General features: G+C 45.5%; 1 protein-coding gene across 2 annotated transcripts in view; it reads left to right on the plus strand.

Annotated features, from left to right (window-relative positions):
- Prkce (protein kinase C epsilon) overlaps positions 1-13,189 on the plus strand; it is a 496,185-nt gene that overhangs the window by 99,755 nt on the left and 383,241 nt on the right. The window lies entirely within an intron of this gene.

Here is a 13,189-nt window from a genome sequence, read left to right on the forward strand (position 1 = left end):
TAGAAAGGATGGAAAAGTCCAGGGTTTTAGCTTTGGACAGTAATGTCCATACAACCTCTTTAGAAAATATTTTGATAGTGTTTTAAAAAGCTAACTATCAACTGCCCATCTGATCTGGTCACTCTATTCCTAGGTATTGACCCAAGATAAGACAAAGGTGGTAATAAACTTTTCTTAGAATCCCGTCACTCCAACACTACATTCTAGTGGTCTTCAGCCTCTCACAAAACAGTAAACTTACTCATATACACAATCACTGGATCTCTAGTGTTGCCCTTCAGAATCTTGTACAGGACTCTTCATAGCAGCTTTATTGGTAGTGGACCCAAACTGGAGACCAGCAATGCTCATCAGAGGAGAATGGGTATACAAACTAGTCTGTGCTTACAATGAAAACAGGTTAGCAATATAAAGAAAACACAATAATTATGCTGAGTAAAAGAAGCCAGACATCCCCCAGCCCCAAGAAAATCAAGACATACTTTATTATTCCATTAGTAAGATATTCTAGAAAATGCAAACGAATCTGTAAGACCCACAAGTAAAACAGCAATTTCGGTGATACAGGGCAGGGGACAGGTGATATTTCACAGCCCTGAGTATGGTGGAGGTGTGAGTATATGCTAAAACTTACCTGGGATTACTGTTTAAATGCATTCACTTCATCCTGTCTTCAGTGCATGTCAAGAAAACTGCTGAAAATAAAAGTGGTAGTTGGGAAATTCAGTGCAATTCAATTAAATAAAGAAAACGTGTGTGTGTGTGTGTGTGTGTGTGTGTGTGTGTGTGTGTGTGTGTGTGAGCTCCTTGCAGCTCCTTGATGTTCTGAGGGGCTTGGTTCCATGATCCCTCAAGGTACCAGAATCTAAGAATGCACAAGTCTCTTGCCTAACATGGAGCACTGTTTGTATAAAACAAATGAATAGCCTACCATATATTTAAAACGGTGTCCTTTATTCCACACATTCTGCCTTGCCTTGTGTCAAAAACAATGGCATCAAGTGACCATGGATGGACTGAAACCTTTGAAACCATGAGCCGGGATAGATCTTGCCTGCTCTTTGAGATGTTAATGCCAGCTATCTTATCCCAGTGATGAAAACCTGGCTGACACAGTATGGATGAAAAGCCCTTTAAAAATAATTATGAACTGTGGCTGGTTGAATTTGCCAGTGTGGAAGCCAATAGACACACACTGACTGCACATTCCTACTCCTGAACTGTAATTAAGTTATTTCAGTGGAAATGAGAAAAGAAAAAAAAATCAGATACCCTCCTGAAACTGAGGAAGGCAGGAGAGATCGGCATCACATCTAAGCTTATTGAGGGAGACTGGATGGAGGCTTAGCGAACAGAACTGGAAGAAGGATCTCTAGGGACCAGTTGGAGAGGCACTGAGGGTGAAGGGTGAGAGGTGGGGGCTTCACTGAGCAGAGACTATAAGGGAGGGAGGGAGTAAGAGGGGAGGGGAAGGGAGGGGAGGGGAAGGGAGGGGAAGGGAAGGAAGCACCTGGCTCACCAAGCTCTGTCGATGGGCAGAGAGGAGGCTGGTGTGGAAAAGGTCGTGAGTGCATATGGACCAGGGCAAAACAAGACTGGAGGCTGGACAGGCAATGGTCAAGGGGAACAGGCGGCCTGAGTATATCCTGGCTGCTGCACGTAGGCACCGGGCAACCTTGTGTTCTGTCTCTTTTTTCTCCACCTGTAAAATGGGAATGATAGTTATGAATACTCACAGCTGTACAGTGAGCAAGTTCCTTGCTTGACCCTCAAGGTGTCAGCATAACACCTAGAGCAGTTCTCTTAAGGTGGCCATTAGCTCCTTCCCTCTCAAACTTCAGGGTTCTGCCCAAGTGATGCCCCGTGCGAAAAGGCCTTGCCGACCACCAGATTGAGAATGGAGGTCTACTTGGCTACCACATAGCAACAATATGTATCCCTTTATCAGTGTGGGGTTCCCTGACATCTTCCAGCTAGAATGTAATTAGCTCTGTAGACTCCATGATGGTAGGTAGGGCCTTTGTTTAGTCTAGAATCCTTTTTGGAATCTCACAGGTACTCAGAACATTTTGCTGTAGCCTTTTCCTCTCTGCATTATGGAGGTCATGTACCTGAAGGCCCTGGGGCTTTTGTGGGGAGTCATGGAGTGACAAGATGAAGCAAGCCGGTGTGGGGTGGCAGCGGCATTAGCTCTCACAAGATGGGTGTGTGTGAGAGGGTTTCCAAGAAAAAGCAGAGGGAATGGCTGTGCCTGTGCTTAGTGGAACATGGGGAGAAGTGGCAGCAAATGACAGTGGACTGATTGTGTATACACTCTAGTCTCCAAAGACCAAGTGTTTAAGGTCTCATATTAGCCCAGTGCCGAATGTTGTGGGATACTAAGGGAGAGGCTAGCTTTGTTTCACACCATGCTTCTGATCTAAGCTAGCGTCTTAGCCCATTTTCTGTTCGCATAATGGAATACCTGAGGTTAAATAATATACACGGGGTAGAAGCTTATTTATCTCAGAGTGTGGAGACCTGCAAAGTCCAGGACCATGGCCACATGCTTAGCCCCTGGTGAGGGTCTGCTTGCTGCTTGTTAACATGTGGACCTCATGCGGTCCCTTTCCCTCTTCTGCTAAAGCTATTAATGCCAACATAAGGGTCAGACCTCATCTATTCCTAATTATACCCCAAAGACCCCATGCCCAGAGACCATTAGCACACTGGGGGTTTCTATTGCTAATACATTGGTGAGGTTACTTATTTAAACCAGCACAACCACCATTACTCCACCCATAGCCTCCATTCTTGGAAACATAGTACAATAGCTTTATTGAGGTACAAGCCACTTAACATAGAATTCACCCTTTTAAAATGTACTGTTTGGTGGCTTTAAATGCAATTGCATCTAAGCAACTATTACTTCAATGTGTAGGACACGTTTATCACTTCAAGGAGGAGCAATCCTTCACTGTTCATCTGTCTCCACCCCTTGTCACCCACTAGCCCAACTTTCTGCCTGGCCTTTGATAGTCTAGAGGAATGGAATCATCTATGTGATGATGTCTCCTAGCTTCTTTTGCTTACTATGTTGTCTTTAAGGTTCATCTGTGTTGTATTGCGTGTCAGGGGAATGCAAGTCCTTTTAGTGGCAGTGTCCTATTCTGATGCAGTGAAAATAGTGTGCTCTAGTGATCATTGCATTAGCCTCTGGATAATTATTTTCCTAGGCTTTTTGGAATAAGTCTGCTATGAATGTCCACATGTCAGTCTTTGTCCTTCATAGCTCATGCCTTTTGAGACATAACACATGCCATGCCTCCCACATATTCTTTAGTTGAAGGGACTTTCCAAGCCTTCCTCTCTGCGCTGGGACACTGCACTTTCTCTGTTCCACCCCTGTCATCCCACATTTCAAATCTATGATCCACACACACATGGGAAGAAAACACACCAGGGCAAGGCAGTGTTGATCTGTGGCAAATGGGTGGGATGTGGGGTCGTCATTTAATATGTCAAGAGCAGTTTTACTGTGAAGGGCAGCCAGCCCCAGGGGCTGTGCAGAAGGAGCATATTAAGCTGAGGGGGCAGGGAACCCAAGAGAGTAGCTGACACATGTGTCAGAAAAGGAGCCAGCCACATGGCTCTGATTTAGCCATGTCAAAGCAGGGATGGGAAGAGCTGGGTGGCTGGTTTGTACCATGAGGCTTCCTGCACTGCCTGCCTAGCCGTGAGGACACTTATAGGCCTCTCCTTGAGCTACTGAGGGAACCAGGGGTAAGAGGAATTGGGAAGGGTTGGTGGTCCCAGTCTAGCAACCAGTACCAACTCTACAGGGCTCTTCCTTTTAATTTAAAATGTCAGTTGTTTGAGTCCATAACCAAGACGCCTCCTTTGATTCAAACATAGAGGCGCCTTGGTTATGATCTCAGGGGTAAGACAGAAATAGCTAGCTGGGCTGGTGAATAATTGTGGAGGATCTTCCCCCAGTGTCTGAGCTCATGCTCGTGCATAGCTTCAAAGAGGAAGGGAAGGATTTCTTTGGGAAATCCTTGGTTAGGCATCCTCACAGTTCCTGTCCGAGGGCATCTAGGAAGTCTCTACGGTGTGAGCTGTCTGATCTTTTGGAAGTACTGAAGGCTGACAGCACCCCTGCAGCCCATTAGGAGGAGGAATACCTGTGTGTAGATGAGTTTCAGTGACCGGCATCTGAGAAGGGAGGGGTGGTCTAGGAAGGTTTCTTGGAGGAAGCAGCATGAGAAAGATAAAATATATTGGAAGGAAAATGTTGCATTTTTATGTGGATCTTGGCTTCCTTCCAAGAATGGAGGCACCTTGCCGCCAGCCACTTTGTACATTAAAGCCAACATACATGCATAGAGAATTGAGCCTATAAAAAAAATGGATGAAAGAAAGAATAAAAACCAGCAGCTCATTCCACTGGCCTTGTTCAACACTGGATTTTGTGTGTTGGCAGTAGGGATGAAATGGATTCCAAGTTTATTTCACAGATCACCTTATAAGGGTAAACTCCACTCCTAAGGAAAGTCACAATGATTTTTCTTTTCCTACAATCATTTTCTTGTGTGAAAATTGACTTAAAGGACTCACAGGCATAAAAGACAAATCAGCAATGAACACCTTTAGAAAAGTAGAGGTGCCAGACATGGAGATGTCAAACACTGAAGCTAATTCATATGGTTGCTAAGCTGGTGAGGTCCAGAAGCTGGGGCCTCTGATGGTGGAAAGTGAATCTGAAGAATTGTCTAGAAGAGCACACAAGGGATACATTTCTGTGAGGAACAGACCTATAAGGAGAGGGAACCTCCCTGGACATATAGTGACATTATACCTAGCTAAAGGATGTGTCTCCCTGCCATATTGGATGTGGGATACTGAGTGTCTTGTTATTCAAAGGCCAAAAAAAGGAAACACATGTCCAATGCTAGAATTCAGAGCTGGCCTTGTGTCTGTTGCCCGTGCTGTGTGGAGCCTGAATCTTTGACCTGTGTCCATGGAGAACTAAAGTACCGGTTCTGACCCCTGACAACTTTGAAAGCAATGTGAAGTCTAAGTTTGTAAGAAAGAGTAATCAAAGCACACAAAGGGTTCCGTGCCAGTGTGATAGCTATGCCTTGCACAGCCTCCAGGAGCATGCGCTGTTCTCTGCATTTTGTCACTTGGCCTGGGGGGGGGGGTGTAGATATACTCTGAAGCCCCAGCCCAAGGGAAACTAGCTGAATCTCTTCTCCTGTGTCCTGTTCCTCCCTTCTCTCATCTCTCCATGGTGGTTGGGATGTTGTTCCAAACCTCTCTTGGCTTCCAGCAAGTTCCTGGCCTCTTGTTTAAGATAAGAACACTGTCTGATTTCAGACCTTCCCTGATGGGCTACAGGCTGCCATGTTCTGTCCCTGGGTCATGGTTTTTGTACCCTTCCTTCTGCAGGCAGTGAGGGTTGTCTACAACCCATAAGTCCTTTCCAAGAATCATAAAAGTCGAGTCCAGGTCTCCCTGTTTTTAAAGCCCGCCTTCCCCTCAGGACCACCCAGCAAGTTCCTGTTTTTCATCTGGGAGATCTGCACACCAGGCATCTGGGAGGGTCAGGGTTAGCTGGGCTTCCAGCATGCTAACTGACCTCTCACCTGGGTCCTGGGATTAGTGTGTGTCCCTCACAGTTACACTCCTGGGGAGTCACTGCTGGATATATCGTGTTTGGCCATATCCAAAATACTGTAAAAATATGTTAAGGTTTTAAGTCTCATCAATGGAGGACAAAAAAAAAAAAAAAAAAAAAAAAAAAAAGGAAGAGGGGGAACAGGAAGATGACTCGAAAGGACTTGAGATTCCTGTTACCTTTGGCCATGAGGATCAGTCTACACTTATTTCTGTTGGAAGGGATTGTGTAATGTGGGGGGTTCTGCCAAACTGTTCAGCGTGTGTTGGAAAAGCTGGTGACCAACTGAATGATGTTCAGATTTACACCCAAATTCCCGCCTTTGTCCCTATTCAGCCTAACTGTTTTGCTTCCAGCTGACCTTTGTCACTGGGGAATAGGGTTGGGTGACCCGGGCAGCTGCAAAGTTGCATTCCCATGGGCTTGGAGGGAACTCCCCTCTCATACACCAGGGCTCTCTTTTCTTCTTTGTTGCTTTGGAAGGCTCCTACTTAACTCCTGTCTAGATTCACTGTGTGTGGTTGTACCCTTGGCCAGCCTACCTGGAGCCTCATGGATAGTCCTACTTCTTCTGTCTACCTAATAGATGTCACTCATTGAGCCATGTGTAGCATGAATAATAAAAAACACAGAGACAGATAGGTATTGGGGTTCAAGGTGAAGATCAGAAAAGCAAAGCAGCCAGCCACTAGAGAGTTCCTACCTCTACTAAGGCTGGGCCAATCCTGTCCTCAGTGTGACTACAGACTAACTGACTCCTGTCTCTTCCCATCTTATATTCCTCTCCAGTGCTGGGATTAAAGATGTGCACCACCACTGTCCGGCCCCAGTGGCTAACTAGTGTGGCTGCTGGGATTAAAAGTGTGTGCTACCTCTACCTGGCCTCTATGGATAACTAGTGTGGCGAGCTTTGCACTCTGATCTTCAGGCAAGCTTTATTTATTAGATCATAGATAAAATACCATCACAGCCCTCATTGATGCCAGGTGCGATACTAAGCAATTATTAAGTACATTGACTTATTTGATCTATCCAGAAGGCTTAAGAGACACCTATCAGTCTAATTTACACATGAGAAAGTGGCAAGACTAGATTGGGCACCCTCTGTACTGTTGGGGGCTCCCAGACTGCCATGCCCAGAGTGGTCTTTGTCTCTTTGAGTGGACATTTTCTTTTTGTTAGAGTACATAGGTCTTAAAGGCTTTGCCATGAGCCCTTTAGCAAAATCTCTGCAGGGACATCACCACGGGATAACTGAGGCCAAGTTTATACTGACTGGAAAGGGATGAAATGGCTTCCTAGCATTCCCCATCTGCACCACCCAAACCCAGACCTGTTGTTTTCCATCAGAGTTTGGGAAATGTGTAGGCTTGGTTAGTCCATCACTCTCTCTCCTGAGAGCTTTTCTTCAAACAACCTCAGCTCTTGCCGATTTCTCCTCTTGGAAGTTCTCAGCATGGGATGCTGTAGTAACTAGTGTGAAGTTGGTCTTCCAGCTGCCTCTGGTAGAATCCTTCCCCTGGGCTTCTGATACTAAGGTTCTTCCTTTCTCTTCCCTTGTGGCCAGACTCAGTGAGTCTTGGAGTCAGGAAGGATCCAGGGAAACACATAGTTTAATTCAGTTGAGAGAGAAGAGCAGGTCTTAGATCTCTTTCATGGTATAGAGAAAATTTTTGCATACCCGTTGAAAGTGTCTCAAGCTGGGCCTGAGCAGATGACTTAATAAAGCACCCCTTATAAGTCATGAGGGACCAAGTGTGATCCCCAGAACGAAAGTATAAAAAAATCCAAATAGGACATGGTGATGGATGCTTGCAATTCCAGCCCTTGGGGGGTTCTTGGGCTCACTAACTAGCTATCATACCCTCCCTATGTGTTGACATATTACATGGACAAGGAGAGAGCTAGGGCCCCACAATACCATTCAAGGGACCACCCAATGACTCAAGACCCTCTCAGGGTCCCCCACATCAAAGTTTTTCCTTTCCTAAGAGTGACACACAGGGGGCCAGGCCTTTAGCATACAGGCAGTTAGGAGACGTCAGAATCTGACTGGAACTATGAAAATGCTGGTTCCTCTTGAGTTCCACTTACTAGATACAAGATGGGTGGAGCCCTAACTCATCAGAAGAAATCCAAGCACATGTTTTACTGAAAGCCTCTAAATGAAGGCAGAAGATTTGAGCTCAAAGAAAGACATGTTTACGGCAGACAATCAAGGCTAAGGTAGAGCCTTGTTTAAGGATAAATTGATTAAGCAATTGCCTAATTAATCTTCTGACTGGTTTCTCTTGTAACCAGAGTTCAGTTTTTGACCATGCCCCATGTGCATATAATCCCATGAAAGCTTCTATCTACATCTCAGACGTGTGGAGGGGGAGAGGTCCGACCTACACACCTACCGGGTGAACTCAAACCTGAGACAGAGTGAAAGTGGGAGGTGACAGCATGTCTCAACTCTGTGACTTTCTCTGCTTTCCCACTCCCCACTCTCTTTTACAAAGTTGAGAAAATTTCATTGGCGAGTAAGCAATCTAGAAGGAAGATTAAATAATTACTTCTATGCTAGAATCCTAATGTAAAGGTCAGTATTGTTTTAGGAGTGGAAAGTAGTATTCAGTATGCTGGAATAAATTAGGATTTTTTTTTTTTTAATGTTAAGGCCAACACGTATATAAACACTTAGAATTTCTCCCTTTAGATTTTGTGATTTGCTTACTTCTTGCCTCATGACTTGTCTTGAATGCCTTGGAGATGAAGGAACTTCTGGCATCACTCAGATGTCTGTTGCCATGAGGAGCAGACATGCTGGGGAGCCTAGACCCCACTGGAGCCACACCCTTCTTCCCTGTGGCTCTTGCCTTGGGCCATGTGAAGGGCCAGCCCTTGAAACCTATCACTCACAGGGCCCGTTTTCTTCAGGCACTGGATAAAGAAAATGTCTTACTCTTCATTTATTGTGGGGCAGTGAGAAACTTTAAGAGAAATTTGCCCACATGTTTCTAATTAGCTTTTACTTAATCCTTCACTGTTTGCTTTCTTTTTTCTTTTTTAAAAGGGGGTGTTTCATGATTAATAAGTCTAGAAAGCAGGCTTTCTGAAGAGACTTTTCTTGACGACAAAACAAAATATAACATAATACTTAATGAAAGGTGGGACTAAGGGCCAGAGAGTTTACATGTTGGGTTATGGACACGAGGTGTGCTGGACTTCAGGAGATGCTGCGTTTGAACCTCCTGATGCGGCAGAGCTGAGGGTCCATACCTCTGAACTAGCCTCGTTCTCAAATTCTTTCTTCTCCCCAGAAGGCTGGTACATGGTGCGCCAGCACCTCTCCTGCTCTGCGTCCAAAGGTCTTCATTCAATAAAGGGAGTTCTCTTTAAGACACTGCTACTCTCACTCACTTCTTTCTTCCTCGTTTCCTTTCCCTTTTATTTGGTGGGGGGAAGGGGTTATGAAAAAGGTCAAGTATCTTGGCTGAAGTTCTGATGATGCTGGAAATACAGCTTTGGACCATTGACCCCCACGTCCCATTCTCAAAGATGAGGCCACCCAACAGGATCCTGGGCTCGCTTACAGCTCCTTCCCAGAATCCGGCTCTTGGCGTAGTTGGCCTTTTAAAACATTAATGCACAGAAGGGGATTTTCCCCTCTTCTGGACACTCACCATCTCCCACTTCTTCCAGTTTGGGAAATGGGATGATGTTGGGTAATTGGAAGTTGCTAAAAGAACTAAGAACGTTATTGCAATGGACTTGCAGCTCCAGGGGCCAGTTCCATCTTCGGTCCCCCATCCCTGCCTCCAAGCAGCAACCAGGAAAGTTAAACACAGGAGATGCGGGAAGCACTCTGACAAACATAGCAGCTTCCTTGTGGTGCTGGCTGTGCCCCAACTGAAGCCATGTTTTAGGGATTTGAAGCAACAGATAGAAGTGAGGTCTGTAGACTCCATTGTCAGTTAAGTCTCCCATTTTCCCCAAACTCCAGGCTGGGATAATTAGCTAGAAGGAAAAGAGAGGTTGTTTGCTACCTGAAAAACATGTTCTGATTCCAGTCTTGTTCTGAGGTCTGGGTAGAACACCACAGGGTAGTATACTCCCCACAGACCCTGACGATTCCCCTTTTGTGACACTGTTAGGATTTGAGCAGAAGTGGCAAAGATGCCTATGATGTATGACTCAAGAAGCCCAAGATAAGCGCCATTCCAACCAAAAAGTACCCTGACCCATTAGGTTACCTAAGGGTCTGAGATTGCATCCCCACCATGCTGCCACTAGCTTGTTCTTTGTGGTATTGGGATTTATCATGATTCCTCTCTGCCTCTCTCTGGGTCTCTGTTAATTCTCTGGAAACATGATGAGGATGGGCTTAGGTCCTTAACTGGAGGCACCCATGTTCTTTGTAGCTATTTTACAAAAGTGAAAAGTCTACACAGCAATGTCTCCCTTTAGCCAATCCCTTACTGAGCAATTTCAAGCCCTTTCAGAATTCAGAAGAGTGTGTATTTTAGCAAAATGCATTGGCTCAGCATCCTTATTTTGCTTATTCAAAACTTTGGATCTTTCTTCTCATTCATCCTCAGGGTGTTTATATAGGACAAGAACATGAAGTTACCCCGGCTCAGGCTGCACAAAGAGCTCAAATGCTGGTGTAGCTCTTGTAATATTGAACTCTATGCCATACAGAATTGATAACCAGAAATACACTACAGGGGCATTTTTCCTCCTCTACTCATTATATCTAAATTTTATTGAAGGTCATTGGAACGGGCTTATTAAGCATTTGTCTTTGCTCTAGTCCTGGTGTCTGTGGCTTTGTTGTTATTGTGGTGAAGGGCCCAGGCGTAGATTCCTTAGACAGGTGGCTTTACTGGCGGAAGACTTAAGGCTTTCTTTTAAGGAGGGATTTTTATGTGCGATGTTTGATTTTTTGAAATGTAGCCCACACTAGTCTGGAACTTGCAACAGTCCTGCTTGTGCCTTCAAAGTGTTGGGGTTCCAGGCATATGCCATCATGGCCAGCTAAAGGCCTTCCGTGATCTTCAAATATCATAGAATGAAGTTTCACCAGATCATGGTGAGCTAGAACAGCATGTGAAAGGAAACGTCTGAGAAAAGAATAGATCCAAAGAGGCTGATCCAAGGCAGAGAAGTTAACACTACAAGAGCTGGGTCCCAGGAAGGTTCTGGAGAGACGCTCTGCCCTGGTGAGCCGTAAAAATCGTTGGCCAGACCCTGTGGACAGTTACCCAGCTGGAGATGCCCAAGATCACTGAGAAGGAACGAGGAGGAGGCCCAGCTTTCCACACCTTTCTCGGCCAGATGTTTCCCAGTGGGTGGACGTGACCTCACAGTCAGTTTGACAATTCTGGTAGTGGAAGGAAGTCAGAACAACAAAAGGACCTCGGCAAGCTGCTGCATCACTCACTGAGCTCTTTGGGAATGCTTTCTTCCTGTGCCCTACCCTGGTCTGACTTTCATTATCTCCAGTGACATCTGATCGACTCCAAATGACATGGTCTGCGTGCCTCCCATGGGGGATGGTTTGGGAAGGGTCAGCGGAAAACCATATCACATTTCATGAGTGGGGCTTTTGTGGCACTATCCAGTTCAGTTCAGAAATTAGAGTTCTTTTAGCACTCTGTCTGTCTGTCTCTCTCTCTTTCTCTTACACACACACACACACACACACACATCCCTCTTTTCTTTCACAAAAGCCTAAGAAACTGATAGTTGGCTATGGGGTAAAGTGGATAAGGAAATTGTTAGGCACAGTCAGCCTGGGAAGTGACATGAAATAGTTCTTTTTTTTTTTTTTCCCCTCACTCAGAGCCCCATCTGGATAATGGGCCAAACAGATGGATAAGGGAACAGGCATTGAGCAATTATGTGCTTCTTTTCTTTGTGTTTGTCCAAGTCTTGTTTCTTCCTGTGCCAGATGAAGGACATCCTAGCTCTACCTCTAGTAATCCATCCCTTTTCTGAATATCTGTACCAGTAATAGTATTGATCAAGCATCTTAATATGAATTTTACTCCAGGTTATTATCTGTTTTTATTTCACACACATAAATGTTGTATCTTCACAGAGGTTATTTGACTCCCAGACTGGATCAGACTTCTTCCTATCTCTGTGTCTCCAGGGTGGGGCTTAGCTACAGGTATTTACTAATCATCTAATTATTCACCAAAAACCTCATTTTAGTGCCTGGCAGATTCGGGGCCACTTTGGCAAGAGAGCTGTGAGGGAAAGATTTAAGTCCACCCCCCCCAATTGTGAACTGGGCAGTGAATCCAAATTTAAGGTTCTCTAATAAGATTAGCCCATTTTTAACCAGCTGGAGTCTGGCTGCATTTTGTCTGTGTGCCAGCCAGCAAGGCCCAGCCACTGGTTACGCTGACTGCTGATGGTCCTTTCAGTTTTGCCCATCTCTGCTCTGAGTCAAGCTCATCTCATGGAGTCCTTTCTCCTTCTTTGCCAAAGGAACTTTCCAGTCACTGTCATCTCCCTCACTGTTCCCGTTAGCTGTTATGGCTTCAAAGTCAGACTGTTGGCCCTGTTGGGAGGAGAGTGTGTGTGAGCAGGTGAGCCTGTGCTTAGGTATATAATGTGTACACGCACATCCATATGTAGACTCGTGTGTGTGTGTGTGTGTGTGTGTGTGTGTGTGTGTGTGTGTGTGTACAACTGGTTGTGCATGTTTATACCCACACACAGTTGCTGGTGAGTAATCTGTGAGGGTGACTCCACATCTAACTGGGGTTCAGCAAAATCTTAAATCCAGAAGTTTCCTTCTCATTGACGTTGTTTGTTTGACCCATGATATTGTTTTCATTTCTAACAGTGTGTTTGTCAGCTTGCTTACAAGATGATTAACCACCGAGGGAAGGGTTTGTTTTAGCTGGTGGTTTGGGGGGTTCTAGTTGATGATCAGGCAGCTCTCTCTCTAGGTCTCTGGTGTGGTGCTGGATAGCAAAGGAGAGCAGACAGCAGAGCAAACTGCTAACCCATAGCCAGGAAGCAAGAGAGGATGAAGAAGGGGCTGGGGCCCCACAGTCTACTTCAGAGGCACACTCTCAGTGACCAAAACATTTCACACTAGGCTCCCCATCCCAAAGATTTCACCGTCTCCCAGTGGCCAGCTCCCATTCAGACCCTAGCGATGGGCTTTTGCCAGTTTGCCTTCAGAGTGAGATTTGTCTTATGTGCATGTGTGTTCTGCTGTGCTTAGCATCTTGGGTTATAGCTAAGGGTCCAGGCCCAGACACCAAATAACTTGGGCAATTTTAGAACTTGCTAAGTGCATGCGGGTCTCTAAGTCTTCCAGGTCCAGCACTGTGGTTAAGAGAATGGTGGTGTGGGCCTGGAGGGAGGGGTAGGAGGCTTTTGAGAACAGATACTCCATCCTAGTCTGTCAATCACTCACGTCTATACTGTTGTGATGGATGCAAGGGAGCCAGGGCTGAGAAGCACTTCCTAACACCTGTCTCCTATGTAGCTCTTCACTTAGGGGTTTCTGGAGGAGAGTAG

The sequence above is a fragment of the Phodopus roborovskii genome, unplaced genomic scaffold (genome assembly GCF_943737965.1).
Source record: "Phodopus roborovskii unplaced genomic scaffold, PHOROB, whole genome shotgun sequence".
Classification (NCBI taxonomy): Eukaryota; Metazoa; Chordata; class Mammalia; order Rodentia; family Cricetidae; genus Phodopus; species Phodopus roborovskii.